Source organism: Palaemon carinicauda, chromosome 40, assembly GCF_036898095.1.
Source record: "Palaemon carinicauda isolate YSFRI2023 chromosome 40, ASM3689809v2, whole genome shotgun sequence".
Classification (NCBI taxonomy): domain Eukaryota; kingdom Metazoa; phylum Arthropoda; class Malacostraca; order Decapoda; family Palaemonidae; genus Palaemon; species Palaemon carinicauda.
In genome coordinates, this window is record NC_090764.1 from 31,571,994 (window position 1) to 31,591,285 (window position 19,292).

Sequence of the window (19,292 nt, forward strand, 5' to 3'; positions counted from 1 at the left end):
ATATATATATATATATATATATATATATATATATATATATATATATATATATATATATATATATATATATATACACACACACACTACCAAACCCGAGCCGTCAAAAGAGACGTCTATATATTCAAATAGATAAGCACACACACACACACAAACAAGCATACGCATACAGATTCAACACTTCCCACCCCCTTCCACTTTCTTAATTTGTGGGAGAGTGTGGTTTTCGATCGCACCTCTCGGGGCACCTCTTCTCACCAGGGTATGTCTACTCTCCCCCGAAGCGTGACAGGATATATATATATATATATATATATATATATATATATATATATATATATGTGTGTGTGTGTGTGTGTGTGTGTGTGTGTGTGTTGCTAAGCCTGTGGGGTGACAAATCGGTTGGAACTGTTGACCGGGGAAACGTCTGTCTATATCCGAACATAACTTGACAACAAAACGTTTACCCGATTGAGCGGTTTAAAGAATTGATATAAAAATTTTAACCGGGTGTCGCCGGTCGCTTGCTTTTGACATTACCCATAGTCATAAAACAAAAAAATTCTGGGCAACGTACCTACAACTATAACGTTAAATAATAAAATAGCATACACGCCAACCTTTGATCACAGCGCTGGCAAGCGCGACCGGGGAACAAGCAAAAATGCTGCCAGTGCTGTGATCAAAGGTTGGCGTGTATGCTATTTTATTATTTAACGTTATAGTTGTAGGTACGTTACCCAGAATTTTTTTTGTTTTATGACTATGGGTAATGTCAAAAGCAAGCGACCGGCGGCACCCGGTTAAAATTTTTATATCAATTCTTTAAACCGCTCAATCGGGTAAACGTTTTGTTGTCAAGTTATGTTCGGATATAGACAGACGTTTCCCCGGTCAAAAGTTCCAACCGATTTATCGGTTTTTGGGTAAAATACTAGAATATGACATCATAGTTGATTTTTGTACTGTAGAGATATCAAATATTTCACTTTCAAATTTCAATCCAGCTACCGCATATCGTAACTATATTCATATTTATTATATTCCAGTATTAAAGTTATGTCATTAGAGTGCCAACAATAGAAATTAGGCATAAAAGTATAAAGCGAGTCTTCTAGTCACGTTAACTAAAGGTAAGAAATTACATGTTGGTTATAGTGAGTGGCAATGAACTTTCGTTCGCAACACCATTGCTTTTGTATTCACCGTTTATGGAAACAGACAAATTCAGTTGCTCCTAGTTCTAGATTTAAAAAACCCACAATTGTTGGAAATTTTGATGTCAAAATGACACCATCTGAAATAATTTTATCATGCAATTTCATTCTAAAATATGACTTTCCCTTTCCCGAATACTTTGATATGACTTTGTGGACGAGGCCGGTTTGAAATTATGTAAGATGGAGAATCCATTGGTTATGAGTAATTTTTTTTCGGTCTCTTAATCCAGTTTTTATCTTTTTACCAATTCTCCGTACCTGCCATGCCAATATAGTAGTGAATTATTTAAAACTTTTTATAAAAAAAAAAAAAACAGCGCACACCTAGCTTTCGCTAGATATTTTGTTAATTGTCAAATGCATACAAATTAATGTAATCAACAATTTCTAGTTACATTTTATTAATTTTCTTGTAAACTGGGAATATTTGTATTTCTGATTACATTCCAGCAGAAGTCAGCAAATTCGAAACTTGAACCGGAATAAGGTGACAAGAGAAATGGAAATCTGAATAGCAGGATGTCATGGAACGTGTGAAAACCGAATCTGTTAATGGTTATGTGTTAGACACACAGAGAATTCCTAGATAGATTTCAGAAGCGCTCGGATATCGTGGCAGTACGAAGAATAATTCACAGCATTTTATTTTGTTAGCTTTATTTCTTTTATATAACGATTCGTCTTGAACCTTAGATAAAAGACTGAACTTCTGCATTTCTTTTAAATCTAAGACAAATCATTCAGTTGAAATAATTATTCTTAAGTACATAAATTAGATAAGATAAAAAGACATTGCGACTGCCTTTTTTTAGGGAGAATAATGTCAAATGAATCTATGAAAGTTCTTGGTTTTTCTTTTCTTTTTTCGGGACCATTATAGCCATTATAGTATTCAGAATAACAGATAAACTTGGATTTCTTATTAATAATCTGTACATGGCACAAGAACTCTCATATATTTATATCGCAATACACTGCTATGTGTTCTATAGGATTAAGAAATAGATGAATAAATAGATGAATTTCAATTGGTATTTTAGCTCGAATTTAGTTCACATATTATGCCATATTTTAATATGACTAATTGAAACCGAGGGCATTGATCTGTCATGAAATGTGAGAAAATAGGTATCGCGGTCTCTTATGACTTATACATACGAGGATTCCATGTCGCTGACAATTTTTTATGAAATTTTTATCTTTGAATTCACAGCAAAATATATCTTAAAGTCAGTGACTTCAAGATATATATATATATATATATATATATATATATATATATATATATATATATATATATATATATATATATATATTTGCATGTGTCACCGTAAATATGTGAAATCCATTATTATGCATAATTCACAGTAAATTTGCATACTTACGGATACTTCACTTAATATACATAATTCTGAACAGTAAATATGCATAATTCCAAAAATCTTAGCAATTTTGCAAAATAACAGAACCTCTTCAGTAGTCTTCGTTCTGAGATGTCGAAGACATAATTATAGATGTAGTTAATACGACATAATTTGATGCATGTTTATGTTTGCAAATTTTTTCAGTTGTTTTACGTTGTAGAATGTCTCTCCCACCGTGCCCATTTGCTATATAAACAGATATAAATAGATTGAAGGGTTTCAAATAAGGCTTTCACTCTTCTTTTCTTTTACATCATACTTTTTAAGGAGACGATGATAATCATTTTCAGTCTTTTTAATAGTGTCCCTATCAAGTTCAACTAGTCGATTGAGAATCATGACGTGTTCCTTTCTCTGCATCAAGCCAGATGTATTGCTTGACTTTCTTCTTTACTCTTCACGATGGACGAGTAAAAACACCCATTGTTTTCTTCCCCTGCTTCAAATTCCGAGTACGTGTCCCGACCAAAATAAAAAGCACAACTTGATTTTATATTGATGTTTCTATCTAAATGCTTAGACGTATAACATCCACTGATATTGACTTTTTGAGTAACTGCCATAACTTAAATGTCATCTAATAACTTAATAAATTTTTGGGAATCATGCAAATTTACTGGATTTTTTTCTGTTATTTTGCATAATAACGACGTCTGTAGCCGTTATTTTGAAAAAAAAAAAAAAAAAAGTACTATGCATATTTACCTATTTTTTCAGAGATTATGCATATTAACTGACGCATCCGTTAGTATGCAAATTTACTAGGAATTATGCATCATAACGGTTTTCGCATAATTACCCAAGAAACGTCAAGTCGTGTTAGTGTGTTCTTGGAGATTTTCAGATTGTTTTATGATGGATTTTAAAAGATCTTGCCACATTTCGTTGTTTGTCAAGTCTTTTTATGCCTTGTACAGACTTTTCATTATGAGCGGTTGAGAAGGGTGGTCGGGAAAATTTCTCATTCGAACTTACTTTTTATTTATCCAAAGACATACCCATCTCACTGTTTACGGATATTAACGCGAGGAGGCTTGCCAAATAGATGATGTCAGATGCTGCTTGAATATCTGTAAACTACTCGAACGGAAAATTTATAAACAAATAAGAAAATATTCGTGAATAGGCCTACTCTGACCACTGCGAGACAAAGGCCTCAGATATGCCTTTATTAATGTCTAGGGTTTGGCCATTTTCATCACCACGCTGACCACTGCGGATTGATGATGGTGGGAGATTTTAGTCTGATTGCTCACAGTAAACCGACCTAGTATGGGTGACCCTGACTAGTGCATCTTTGCTGATCATGGCGATACACAAACGCTCACACCACATTAAGGTATCCCCAAATTAATTCTCATTAAATAAAAAAAAGAAAATCCTCGGGCACACCAGCCTTAAACCTTCAAAAGGGTACACAAATTACATTAACTTTCCTTAGACTGAAATGGGTTTTCATCATTATATCCATCTTGATGAATCTCATTATCCAATAACCACACGGTAAGGTTTTCCCTCATTATAGAAGATTCTTTTTTACAAACGGAATTAAAAGTCTTTTAAGGGGCATCATTCGAGCATTAACAATTTTACTGAAGTTTATTGAAAGTTGGGTAAAAAAACTTTATCCTATTTTTATTGCATGCTTGGTTTTACATGTTTTTAATTTTCTAATAGTAATTATCTGACAGTCAACGAACAGCAAGAGGAAAAATTGAATTAGCAAATTTGTAGTTGATTTGGGTATAACTTGCATTACTCTTGACCTAAAGTGAAAGATTCTCTCTCTCTCTCTCTCTCTCTCTCTCTCTCTCTCTCTCTCTCTCTCTCTCTCTCTCTCTCTCTCGTCATACTACGCCCGGTCATGTTAACAATTATAACAATCATTTATTTAATAAAAAAAAATAAGTTTTGAAAGTTATAACAAATGTTACAGCTATTTTCTTTGGGTGTTTTGTATGTTATAGTAAGTCGTAGAGCTGCCCACTGTAGTCTCCTGGAAAAAAAATTAAATCACTCACTTTGCAGGTTGAAATATCATTCACAATAATTCTTCTTTGTAGTAGATTTTAAATCTATAACGCTTACATGTGTAAGCTATAATTACTTTCACGATTGTAACAATTTTGACCGGTGTTATTTTCTGATATTTGAAAAATTCTTTTGAAAAAAAATGATAATAGTTGTAACAACTATTCCTTTTGGATCTTCAGATAATTATGCATCTCACTATTTATTGATTTTATAGTTTTCTATTTCAATAGTAGTGTTAATTATGGCTGATCGATGTTGTTGTTTTTATTCTTATATCTAATTATATCACTAATGCTTGTTCTTCAACCCTAGAATCCCATATGACGTTTTCTATGGCAAAAGATGTATGCTACATCCTGTAGTATTGTCTTTTCTTTTTTGTTTTCAAAATTAGATGCCAACTCACCTAGACATAGGTTCCTCGTATCTACAAGTATGTTAGTAGTTGACATTGAGGATTTTTTTTTTTTTGGAGGGGGGGGGGGGGGGGCAGCATATGTAAGGGCGAAAATGAGGTAATGCTTCTTAATGCAGACGAGGATAGTAACCATGGCGGCAGCAATGTTCAGCTGGGAGCCAGTAAAAATAGAAGCAATTGTCTCAAAAGAAAATGTGTATATGTTTAACTATGCAAAGAACTAAAACTTACCCTTACAAAATCAAGTAGCATTATGGAGGCCGAGGGTGATAGTGATGATAGTGATGATGCTATAATGGAGTTGTCAAGTACAAAGTATTGGGTATCAAAGGAGACAGTGATGAAGATGAAGTTAAATTGCTACTTATAGTGATATTGCCAGCGATTACGAGCGAGGTACTGTAGATGCAGCAGACGATGGTGTAAAATTAGATAGTTTTTGCTAACTCGGGTATAACTGTGAATATTCCAACCATCCCACTTTTTTTTTTTTTTTTTTTTTTTTTTTTCAACTTTAAATTTTATATGAGCCGATCGTATATCTTATGGAAGAAACCATCTATCACGCCACCTACTTGAGTGATAAAATGCGAAGAGATCTGCATATGTACTAAGTAGTTGTGATGTCACTGACATTGCCAAGTATCTTATCTTCATGTGATTGGGCATTGTTGCCTTGCTCCAGCAAAACATGTGCTGGGCAATAAATGAAACGTACAAAGTAGTACTTTCTCTCTCTCTCTCTCTCTCTCTCTCTCTCTCTCTCTCTCTCTCTCTCTCTCAGGCGTTTTGAGGTGATAGGGAAATGCTTCCAAACTTTCAACAGGCTGGCCATATCCAAGGACTATTGGGACAACATGATTATGATTTGACCTGTCAAGAAATACATGCGTGAATAGTTTAGGAATCTTTATCTCTAACAAAAACTATCGCTCGACAAAGGTAATTTGAAGTAGAAATGTCACCTTTTAATCTAGGTATAATTATAACCTGATGAAACCAGAAATGTATGGTATCCAGTTGTATTTCTTATGCAAAGATCTGTTAGGTTATATTATATCATCATCGTCATTTCCTCTTACGCCTATTGACGCAAAGGGCTCTTAATTTAATGCTTCTTAATTCACCATCTCCTACTTCGCGCTTCATAGTCCTCAGCCATATAGTCTTGAGACTTCCAACTCTTCTAGTGCCCTGTTGAGTCCTGTTAAATATTTGGTGAACTAATCTCTCTTGGGGAGTGCAAAGAGCATGCCCAAACCATTTCCATCTACCCCTCACCATGATTCATCTACATATGGCTCTCGAGTAATCTTTCTTATAATTTCATTTCTAATCCTGTCCTGCCATTTAACTCCCAATATTCATCTGAGGGCTTTGTTGTCAAATCTACTCAATCTGTTGGAGATTGTTCCATTTACATACCCTGACTCAAATCCATTCCTTAACACAGATCTCACTAACATGATATAGAGCCTGATTTTTATATGTACTTTCAGGCGATTTAATTTCCAAATTTAACTAAACTTAGCCATTATCTGATTGTTTTTTTTTTCAATCTTTCATTAAACTCCAATTCTAAAGATCCTATATTAGCGATCATGATTCATAAATACTTAAATGATTTCACCTTATTAATCCTTTCTCATTCCAATGATATTTCATCTCATTGCATATTCCGTTCTCATCACCTCTGTCTTTATTTTATTCATCTTGAGCCCAACCTCCTGTGAGATCTCATGCATTCTGGTAAGCCAGCGTTCCAAATCCTGTGGTGGTCTGCATCATCAGCATACTCTAGGTCAGCTAATTTCCTATTACCAATCCAGACTAGTCCTTCTCCATAATCTCCAACTGTTCTACGCATTACAAAATCCATGAGGAGGATAAACAACGTAGGTGACATCACATTACTTTGGATTGCTCCACCATTCACTGGAAATATATTTGATAGGACTCCACTAATATTACCTATTCAAGAGGAATTCCATAATAAAGCAGGAGTTTCCACAAAATTGGTCGGTGCCCTAACAAAGGATTTTTCATAGTCCAGAAATGCCACCAAAAGTGGATTTCTATATTCCACAATTGTTGTAGCCTACGTGTCTCAAAATGAAAATTTTATTAGTACAACTTCTACCTTTTCTAAATCCCGCTTGTTCATCTAAGCTTTTCATCAATCTTTCTCTCTAGTCTCTTTAGAATAAGCAAACTATATATTTTCATGACATCTGGCGTGAGTGTGTTGAAATCTGTCAGGTCTCCTTTTTTGCCTTCGTATATTGTGGTGTTTCTTCATCCCATTATGATATTGTTTTCAAGCAAATGAAACACTTGCGTTAATGTAACCATGTTTTCATGGATAGCTTTTACTGTTCTCAGAGCCTCTCAGAAGAACTTTATGGTAGAAAGGTGCACCAAACTCCCTGAGGGTCATGATAAATCATTTGTCCTTGCCTCGTAGCGAAAGAATTTTCAAGAAGAAGAAACACACTATCACCTGTTGGTATAACTGGCAAGTCGACCTGATAATGAGCACATACAACTCTAGCACTGAGCAATCCGTCAACAACCAGTGAGCCAAAAGGTGTGGCAGGTTTGCCTATAAAGAAAGGACCATGGAGAGGCCAAAGCTCGGTATGCAGTACATAGACTGTATAAGGATATTGAAGACTTAGACGAGTTGATAGATTATTATTCATATGCCAAGAGATTCATCTACTGGATGAAATAAAAGTGTTCTGTCACTCATCCATCTTGCCCTACTAAATGCTCTCATCCTATTTTCCAAGAACAATAGAGATAGTAGAAAGGACCCCTTTCCTAGATTTCCCAAAACGATTGCTGACTCTTCTGTAATGCAATGAAGCCAATTGACCTCTCATTAGCCCCATAATTCCATATGACTTTTCTCAGGCTAATGGTGAATAAAAAGTGGGTCCTTCCACTCCTGCTCATATTCTTGCAACGTCTGCTGTTCCTCCTTCATGCCCTTAGCTGAAGAAGTAGCGTAGGCTAACCCTACCCATTTTCACGGCTCCCCCAGAACCGTTCGCAGCCCTAATTATTGATTGAAGCCAGGGTAAAATAAAGAATATTAAATGAGTGAAGAACCCGAATAACATACGGTGGGACGTAACCTTCCGGTGCTCTTCCTGTAAGATCACCCTTTATATTTGGCAAGGCTGCTTCATAAGGCGCCACTTACAACAGAGGTGTTGGACCAATTTATCCTCATCTTCTATTCTTGGCAGAAGTTACTTGCGCCTTAAGCAAATGATGCTCTTGTTTCTACTTCTGAAAATAATATATATATATATATATATATATATATATATATGTGTGTGTGTGTGTGTGTGTGTGTGTGTGTATGTATGTATGAATGAATAAATATATGAGACAGGAAAAGAGCAACATGGATACGAGAGCAAACTAAAGTAGAGGGTATTCTAACAACATGTAAGAAAAAGATATGGACATGGCCGAGACATATAATGAGAATGACAGACAATAGATGGACTTTAAGAATAACAGAATGGGTCCCTAAAGATCGTAAAAGAAGAGAAGACGATTGATTGACGAACTAAGAAAGTTTTCGGGTGTGGATTCGCACAGAAAGACCATAAACAGACTCTAGTGGAAGGAAGGGTCTGAGGCTTTTATCTGCAGTGGGCTAGTAAAGGCTGATTTTATGTAGATAATCTAAAACATTTGTTTGTGTGTGCGTGTGTTTTTTTTTTTTTTTTTTTTTTTTTTTTTGAACTGTAATTATTATATGAATAAGATCAATTATTCAACTTCAAAATGATTGAAAATGAATCCATTAACATGAGAAGTGATCACCACATTCATTCAAATTACATTTTTTTCTATTGTAATCCGGCAGTCACTTGAGAAGACGGTAAATTTTTTTGGTTTTTATTTTTACTTGTATATGATTTTTATTAATGAAAAATCATTTATCAAGTGTGGCGTGAAAAATAATTGAAATATTCTACTTTCAACAAAATCCTATCATACCACTTTAGTAGCACATTTTACTAACATTTAAATTTTGCACAGTTTCACTCTATTTTTATTACACTTGTATTTGTTTTAAAGGAAATGCGATGATTGAAGGAATACATTTAAGTGTTCTGATTAAAAATAAGACTCGAGAGATTACGTTACCTCGACAGGTAAAAACTAAATTTCTTTTATAATCACGCAGTCTGTATTTAAAGCAATATGATTGATTCTTTGTGAGGGTTCTTTAATCATGTACACATATAAGATTTTTATAAAAATTCTATACTTATATATGAATAAAAAAGTAAATATATTCAGATTCAGAATAAGGAATTAAAAAAATATTGCCCACAATAATCTAATAATTAATGTTTCAGTAATATATACATAATTTTTCATCATCAAAACATCTTCGTTCCATTTCATATATATATATATATATATATATATATATATATATATATATATATATATATATATATATATATATATATATATATATATATATATATATATATATATATATATATAAGATGTCTTAAAATATTTCAATAATTGAAGTAAAAATTCAACCTTGTAGCTTCAAAGTGAGACCAAAATAAACTCATTAAAATGTAAAAGTAAAAGTCGCTCCAGACATTTAAATTAACTTTTACCATACGCAGTTTTGCATTGACTAAAGAGAAAATGCACGATTTTTTTGCACCCCTAAAAAGTATTCAGTTATACGATGAAATAAGAATTTAATTTTTTGCGCTAATTGTTTTTGTGCTAAGAGGGGTTAAGTAAGAACTTTTTCCCACAAAAATTAATTTTCTTTTGCTTTATTTTTTCCACATTTTTATGTAATTTACAGAGACTTCAATTATTGTAGTATAAAGCGTAATCGCTTGTTGCAAAAACAAGACCAATATGAGCTCCACAGCGTAGAAACTCGTAAAAAAAAGAAAAAAAAAATACGACCTTTCGCTTCCCAAAAAGGCCCTGGCATTTACATTGTGATTTTTTTTTTCTCGAGCGTGGGATCGAAAGCGTTGATTGCTATAACACAACCACAACTCTTCACTGTCTTTTATGTAGCCAAACTTTTGCAGTTTTTTAACCTTTTGGTATTCTAAAATTCTTGCCTTGAAATCTATGAAACTTGAAAAACTGTTGGCTAGATCTGATGTGATTGCTTCTGTAAATCCAATAATGTGACGAAGATTTTTTTTTCATAAAATCAATATATATATATATATATATATATATATATATATATATATATATATATATATATATATATATATATATATATATATGTGTGTGTGTGTGTGTGTGTGTGTGTATATATTATATATACATATAAATATATACATATATATATACATGTATATATATATATATATATATATATATATATATATATATATATATATATTATATGTATACATATATATATATATATATATATATATATATATATATATATATATATATATATATATATAATCAATGTAGAATGATAAAATTATAAAAAAAAACTTCTTGTAAGTAACTGCAGACACAAAACTCCCGTCGATTCTTAGCAGTACAGTTGATTTAAGCTTCGTAAAATCTTCCAAGGATTGTGGCGAATGCATAGACTGTAATGAAATGTTTCTACCAATTGGCCCTTAACTATGATAAAAAAAGACTTGTTTGTTTATGAAAGCGTTCCCAGTATCTATTGAAACATTTTCTTTTATCCATATTTGTTTACAAGACCACGCTCTCCATATACTGCCAAATCATGCAAAGCTATTGTTTTCCTCTTATTACTTTTTCTGATTTTAAAACAATTCGCCAGACGGGAAACAAGTTAGAATTTTAAGAAACTATATAATAATGAAAAAAAAGAAGACTAGCCTAGTTTCCTTAATAAACGACATAGAACTGACATCGTCAACATAGTCAACCAAACTGAAGTTCGTGATGCCAGCGTACATTTGATATATGTTAAAAATATATACTAGATTGAAAATGGAGTAATTACTCAAAAGTTTCCATAAAATGTACAATTCATAAATAGTGACACTTTTGAGTAATTACTCCATTTTTAATTTAGTATGTGTTTTGAATATACAGTATATTAAATGTATGTTGGCTTCTCTAACTTCTGTTTGGTTGACTACAGTACGTTGATGATGTCAGTTCCAGGTCGTTTAGTGAGGAAATCAGGCTAGTTATTTTTTTTTTTTTTTTTTTTTTTAGAATTTATAGTTTTTTATAATTTTAACTCTCTTTCCATGTGGCGAATTGTTTTAAATTATGAAAAATTAATAGAAGAAAACACTAGCTTTGCATCATTTGGCATTACATGGAGAGCTGGGTCTTGTAAACAAATACCCTTTCATCGTTCGATAAGGTATATCCAAATATTTGATAAGCGGAATTTAAAGGATTTGGAGTTCTGCATTTATCGGATACTCTAATCAGATCGAACCACGTACGGAAATTTACATGAAACAAATTCAAAGAACATAGTAAAATTTGTATGTTATGAGTTTTCCGTAAGTTACAAATCATGAATCTTGAGCTGGTAGCGTAATGTACGTTTTTACAAAAAAATAAAAAAATAAAAAAATAAAAAAAAACAAGAAAAAAAATGTTCTTGACCTTGAAAACATCTTTCACTAATAACTGAAGATCACCATATGCAAGTTTTAAGCATTTCTTAAATTTATTAAAAAAAAAACTGAATAGAAAGCAAAATTTTTTTCTCTCTCTCTCTCTCTCTCTCTCTCTCTCTCTCTCTCTCTCTCTCTCTCTCTCTCTCTCTCTCTCCTCTCTCTCTCTCTCTCTCTCCAGATCATATTTTCAAAGGAAATCTCAAATTTTCCTGAAAGTAAGTGTTGGCTACAAAACATAGACAAAGTCAGTTCTTATACTGAAACGGGCAACTGAGTCTATGAATACTATAAGGTAGGAGATAAGAAAAATGTAAATGTGAAGTCTACTGTATAACGTTTTAAGAATTAGGGTCTTAGCGAGAAGACTGGGTCCTGACTTTGTGATGAGTATTTTATTTAATTCATTTCAAAACTCATCTGTGTTGAATAATTCAAGAAAAATGTTTTTTTAACATATGTGACTTGAATAATATATCAACTTTTGGTTTATGAAATACATTAAGAGCCTTTTCAGAGAGATTTTAGATTTTTGTTTGTTTTCTGATGTCCATCATTTTAGATTTGTTATTTGAAGAGATTTTTCTTTACATATTTTCGGAGAATGTTTTATTACTTCAGTCAATTTCTTGTCTTCCGTATACAGAATGTTCTACCAAATGGTCATATGGTAAATGCCAGAAAAAAAAGGAAAAAAAAAAAAATCAGTGTCAATGACCTTGAGTGTCAGGATCCCAGAAAACCTCAAATCAATCAATCAGTAATATTTTGCAAAGTAAATATATTGTGATTTTTAATTAAACTGATTAGTGAAATCCGCTTAATTAAACTAAATTTGCTTCATTAAATTACCGCGAAAGTAGAAACTAAAAGGAGAGAACTGTATTGACTAAGCCATAAAAAATTCCCTCTCCTCGTAGCTTCTCCTATTATTTCGGAGACCTTAGAGATTCAATGGATCTAATTATGTGAATGTCATTCAATCCAGGTTCAATTTGCAGCAGAATTAATTCCCAGAAACACCTAACGGCATTAAGATTCCTCGTCCAACGTCACTTGACATCCAAGGTAAAATTAGTTCTTACGGAGAAGACTAAGTTTTGTGCAAAAGGAATTATTTACAACATAATACATCTTTAGAGATAATAAAAGAATTTCTTGGAAATATGCTCCATATACTATATGCACTCATCACGATCCAAAATTCAGTAATATAGAATTTCAGGTACTTTATTTTTACAACTTTTTTTTTTTTCTATTTCTTTTGATACATCGTTAAAGAAAATTGGGAATTTGCTTTGAAGGCTCACTCTTTATCCATTTTTAAACGATTAGAATTTATAATCTGACTTGTTGAATTTCACTGTCTCCATTCTTTCGAGACTATTCGTTTAATGTCGTAGTTATATTGTCAAGTAACGTGAATCTTTATAGTATACGTATGAGAAAGGAAAATGGAAATTCCATTCTTATAAAAGGTGACAAAAAGTCATATGCCAAAATAATTTGTTTGCACTGGTGTACTGAATTTAAATACAAAAGAAGATACACTGTGCAAACTAAGGCCGTATTACCTTTACGATGTGGATAAATGAATATCCATCATATTTTCAAGAGGATTTCACAAGTAGTTCAATTAAAGTACGATAAAAAAAACGAAGCTTTTCCTCTGAGATAATTTTTTCTTATGAAATTCTGTGTTTAAATACAAGCACCACACTACTAAAAATGCCGCTAATTCCATTCAGTAATTTATTATCTAGTATATGCCACACCTTTCTGCGTAAGGATATCTTAACGAGGTCAAAGGGTGTTGATCACCATGATCAACAAAGCTAAAAGTCTTCCACCATCACAAATCCACAGTTTGTGGTGATGAAAATTGGCCAAACCTCAGACATGAATAAGTACATGTCTGAGGCCTTTGTTTGCAGTTGACTAGAAAAGGCTGTATTTATTGTTGTTTGTTCTTGCAGTATATGCCACACTTATGATTCCCAGTAGGATGATATGTCGTGTTTTTTCATTAAACTTTCAAATAAACTTCTCTTACTCCTCCCTGAAATTATAAAATCCAGTCTCAACGTGTTAAGTGAAGACAGAAATTTAATTCAATTATAGTAAAAAGAAATTCGAGAATTCATATTTTCGGTAGTATATAATAATTATGTTTATATATGACACAGTAACAATTATTGCTCAACGATGGAGAAATAGCCAGCTGATTTAGCGCCTGTGATCTCGAGGTACAATTCACACACACACTAAAAATGCTTATAGGAAAGTTCATATTTTTTTATATTTGTCATCTAATTTTCACGCCTACAGTAGTTTATATGATGTATTATCAACTGTGCATACACGAAGATAAATGCGCGCAAAACACATTTGCCAAGAACTAGAGTTAATATGCCAGTAAATAGTAACATAAAATGAGTCTAAATAAGGAAATTTCAAATTGTCGTTGGAAAAAAAAATACGGGAAAGAAATAAGATTTTTGGTGGCGAGAATAGTCGCTTAATATATGACTAATATTCATCTGTAGTAAAGTGATATGATAATGGTAATAAGTGTCTTGTTACAAAGTAAGAAACCCGTATGCTTAAGTGTATCCTCAAGCAAGGAATTCAAAACCAAGACAAGTTTTGAATATTTCATCAAAATAGAACAAGGGAAATTACTTTAACACGGGTAACGTATTTTGATGGTTATAGAGTTAGATAAAGACCTTTCATGTCCCATGATAGTTTCTGATAGTTCGTGTTATGTACTAAACACTCGAAGGCAAATTTTTATATATATGTTTTACTATATGCAGAAATGTTAATGCGATAACATAAAAGGCGTCCTTTGGTGTATTTATAATGGTAAGAATTTAATAGCTATAAGAACTACTTTTATAATGAATATAAATGTAGAAAAGAGACCTATTCAGAAGAATAATATTCAGTAATCAGCATCTCCCACATTTAATGGAATTGGAATTACCAACATCCTTTCTCAATATACAGTTTGACATAAAGTAAAAGTTTCAAAGGAAACTTTTCAAATTCCTCTTCATTATCGTCAGCATAATGAGGTAGTGTGTCGAACCTTCTTATATAGAAAATAATCCTTCCACCATGATCGTAAAGAAAAATCTTCAATGCAGCATCGTCTATGCATTACGTGCTAAGAAAAAGGTGATGAGATTTTTATACATCATGACATAAACTATTTTTGCTTGATATTCTGTGTGCTACTTCTATATCCTTGACATTCTCTACAAAATGCAGTATGCTCTTCATTGTATACAATTTACAACAACGCTCATCTTGTGATTTTTTTTATCCAAATACCGTATCTAACATGTACCTTAAAAGCCATATATTGATTACAGTATATCAACATATTTTAAGTACATCCAGGATATACTCAAGCACACTAAATGTAGCATTAAAATAAAAATTAGGATAGATTGTTCACCACGTAAATATTCTCTCTCTCTCTCTCTCTCTCTCTCTCTCTCTCTCTCTCTCTCTCTCTCTCTCTCTCTCTCTCTCTCTCCTGAACACATCAACAAACACATCGAAGTAGCTTTCGAGAAAGGGACAATACAGTGGTTGCCGTCACTTCTATGCGGAACCTGAATCATGGATGCACCCCCGTGCTGCAAATATCCATATCAGTCGCTTCATACACAATTACAGAAGACCGTTGCTAGCGTCCCTTCTAGCATTGAGCTCTTTACCTTCATCTTGCATTTAATATCTCTCTATGGATATTGGGCCATTCCTTTATAATTCTTTAACCATGTCCATCTATCACTTCCTGTCTTCCTCTCCTCCAACTTCTTAAAACTCCCATATGTGTCATTGTCTCCACCACCTTGCCATCCTTCATTTGTTCCACTCTACAAATCAGTTTCATAACAGCCCGATTCATCCTTTTACCCACTTAGACCTTTTCTTCCGTTTTTCTGCATATCTGTACGTTTCTCGCCCTTTCAAGTCGTTTTAATCATATGCGCTTCCCAAATAATTCATCTCTACAGCATGTTGAAATATATTGCCTATATTCTATTACCTTTCTTGTTTTGCTTATTATTGGACTCGCTTCTTGTCTCATGCTAATGCCATCAAATGTGCATTTCCTCCCTAGTACTTGTACAAAACATCTTTCATTTCTCTTATCATACTTACTAATACCTGTTGTTTGAACTTCTATTAGAGTACTTTTTTTCCCATTCGTATGGGGTAACACGATTGCCATTTTGGTTAAATTTTAAAATGTTACTTTTTACTCTTGTTGACTTGTAATTTAAACGTTTTCATATTGCAGTCACTTTCTATATTTTTATTTGTTATGCATAATTTCTTTTTGCTATTACCAGCCTGCACCAACTCTATTATCGGTGCATTTCATTATCCCACAACCTACATCTACCATCTTTTCTCTGACTACTGTCATCATTCTAATCATAGTGATCATAAACAGATATGAGTACATGGTACACATTTCTTTTAACTCCACTTTAACACAAATTCATCATTATCTACACTTCTATCAGCCTTATCTTCTATACCACTCTCTAAAACTCTCCACATTACATCTCTGTTTATTCTATGAAAGGTTTTCTTGATACATGATTTTCCACTTACAATGCATTTTACTTTCAATTTTCTCTCATAACTTGATCCACTAACCATCCTCCCTTTGTAAGCCTTTACTGCCCATCCCTTCTCAGTCAAACATGGCCTTACACATCTTGGCCTGATAGTTTAATAAACTTTCCCTCTCGTACCCAGTAGCTCTCTTGTAATCCCTTCGATTACCATCCTCACAACATGAAAAAGAGAAAATTTTCACACCTCAACGGTGCAATGTATCACAAAGATGAATAGAAGGATTTTTGTAGAAATATTTATGTAGATTATTTTATGTACCGGCTCATTTTCTATTAAAGTATGTCCAAAACGAGATGTTTGCATAAAACTTTTTCATTTCCACCATTTTGTTTTTAACTAGGGAAGTAAAGGGGTGAAAAATTAATAGGTTATTAAGTACTCTGTTATGAAAACCATAAGGCTTATTGCAGCTTCCCCTGATTTTTCCGTTATTCGGAATTTTTTTCTCCTTTATTGCCTAGTTTAAGTTATTAATTCAGGATTATATGTAAAGAATCATCAGTTTCAAGAGGAAAAACACTCTCTCTCTCTCTCTCTCTCTCTCTCTCTCTCTCTCTCTCTCTCTCTCTCTCTCTCTCTCTCTCTCTCTCGCTCTCTCTCTCTCTCGTATAAATAATCTCTAGCTTTGTTCTCTGAAATTATCTGTTAGTTCAAGTAGCTTGATAGTGTAGGAAAATGGGCATGCATTGAGAGACTGCTGAATTGCCTCTAATTTACCCAAGTGCAATGTGAATATTGAATGCAAATGGGAGAAAAGGGGTAGAAGCTGTCGAGATGAATTGTTGAAAGGGTGAGAAATACAGCATTGCGAACGTACCTTTGTCATTTGCAGAGAATGAAGCAGGAAAGGTTTGTAAAATAAAGTTAATCTGAAACATTTGCGGAGAAGTCTTTGCGAGGAGGGCGAGTAAATTAGGAATTACTGGTCAACTTTATAGAGTTGTTTTAATCTCCTAGAGTTTTTACCCAGATTATTGTACATTGTTTTTGCAGGCAAAGGATGATGATTTTAAAAAGGGTTAATTGTATTGATCCTCTCTAAGTTGCGGAAAAAGCTTATAATATATATATATATATATATATATATATATATATATATATATATATATATATATATATATATATATATATATATATACCGTATATATATACAGTATATATACATATATATACATATATATGTATATATATATATATATATGTGTGTATATATATATATATATATGTATATATATATATATATATATATATATATATATATATATATATATATATATGTATATACATATATATATACATATATATATATATATATATATATATATATATATATTTATATATATATATATATATATATATATATATATATATATATATATATTTATAATATATATATAGTGTGTGTATATGTTTATATACATATATATATTTATGTATATATATGTATATATACATATATATATATGTGTATATATATACATATATATATATATATATATATATATATATATATATATATATATATATATATATATATATACATACATTATCAGCCGTTACGAGCCCACTGCGAAACAAGGACCTCAGACATGGCCTTCCACTTACGTCTGTTTATGGTCTTTATATATATATATATATATATATATATATATATATATATATATATATATATATATATATATATATAATATGTATATGTGTGTGTGCGTGCATGTGCGCGCGTATAATTAGTTAATTTCTTTTTTTACGTCGTATCATTCGGACACATTTTCTTTTATTCAACAGCACTTTGCCAGCATTATGCTCTCTCTTATTTTCATAATTTGTAAAAAGATATTTAATCAACCTGTGGTCTAAGAATCATGAACATTAAATTTACATTAGAAAAGTAGAATTATCTGTTTTGAATTAAGATAAAATAGTAATTGTAGCTTTAGATACTTGACCGAGTGATCCTGGACAGAAAAAAAAGCAGTCAGTATATTTTAACTATTAAAACTGACTTAAATAACGAAAAGGTTCAATATCATACTTATCTCAAGGTAAAGAAAATCCCTTTCTTTTCTAAAAGGTTAAAAATCATATTTTTTCCTAAAACGTAATGCATAGATGAGGCCTCATTAATTTTTTTTCTGTTTTTACTCTTTCAGATTAAAAGAATGTTGTCTATTTAAAGAAGGGAGTCGATGCAATGCTTCATCACTATGCAGACGATAATGAAGAGAAATTTTTTACGCCTTCTGAAACTGTTTTTGAAAGGCTCTGATGGCGATTCATTCATGAGGTATGTGATTCTATCATCATTTTTTCATTGCATACGTTTTTTTTTATTCTATTTTACCATCTTAATGACAGAAAAAAGCTAAGAAACATACGCCTACACTAGTCTTCGAATATGAACGCTTACAGCAGTTTAATCACTGACCCGTTTTAAAAAGGAAATAAAGATTATTTCTAATTCAAATCATCTTCATCGAAATTTTCAAATTGAGGACCTATACTTTGGGGCATAAGGAGATTTGAATGATACACGCTGAAATTTTCGATTACATTTCAAATCTTATTTTATAAATTTTATGCACCTTTTCTTACATAATCTGTAGCATCTCATAATTTAGATGCGATTCTAATCTGTCAGTAAGTAGGCATTATAAGTTGATGAAAATGAAAGGAACTGAGAAATATGTCGAAGAAGATAAACATTACACTAAACACGAGAGTTATCATATTGGAGAGGTGGCTTTATTTTCATCAAGATGGCTCATAATGATAAAGTATTAACTTCATACAATTTCTTGCCTTGCAGCGTGCACTTGAAACACCTCCTTAACTGCAGAATATTTTTTCCACTTTCCACTTGAGCATAGACGCCTTC

At 32.1% G+C, this 19,292-nt stretch overlaps 1 long non-coding RNA gene across 1 annotated transcript in view; it reads left to right on the forward strand.

The window, feature by feature from the left end:
* Positions 1–18,704, forward strand: part of LOC137631611 (uncharacterized) — a 262,063-nt gene extending 243,359 nt beyond the window's left edge. Inside the window, exon 4 of the long non-coding RNA XR_011041927.1 lies at positions 18,568–18,704. This is a non-coding gene — a long non-coding RNA (uncharacterized lncRNA). The remainder of the gene's footprint in view (positions 1–18,567) is intronic.
* Positions 18,705–19,292: the final 588 nt, after the last annotated feature.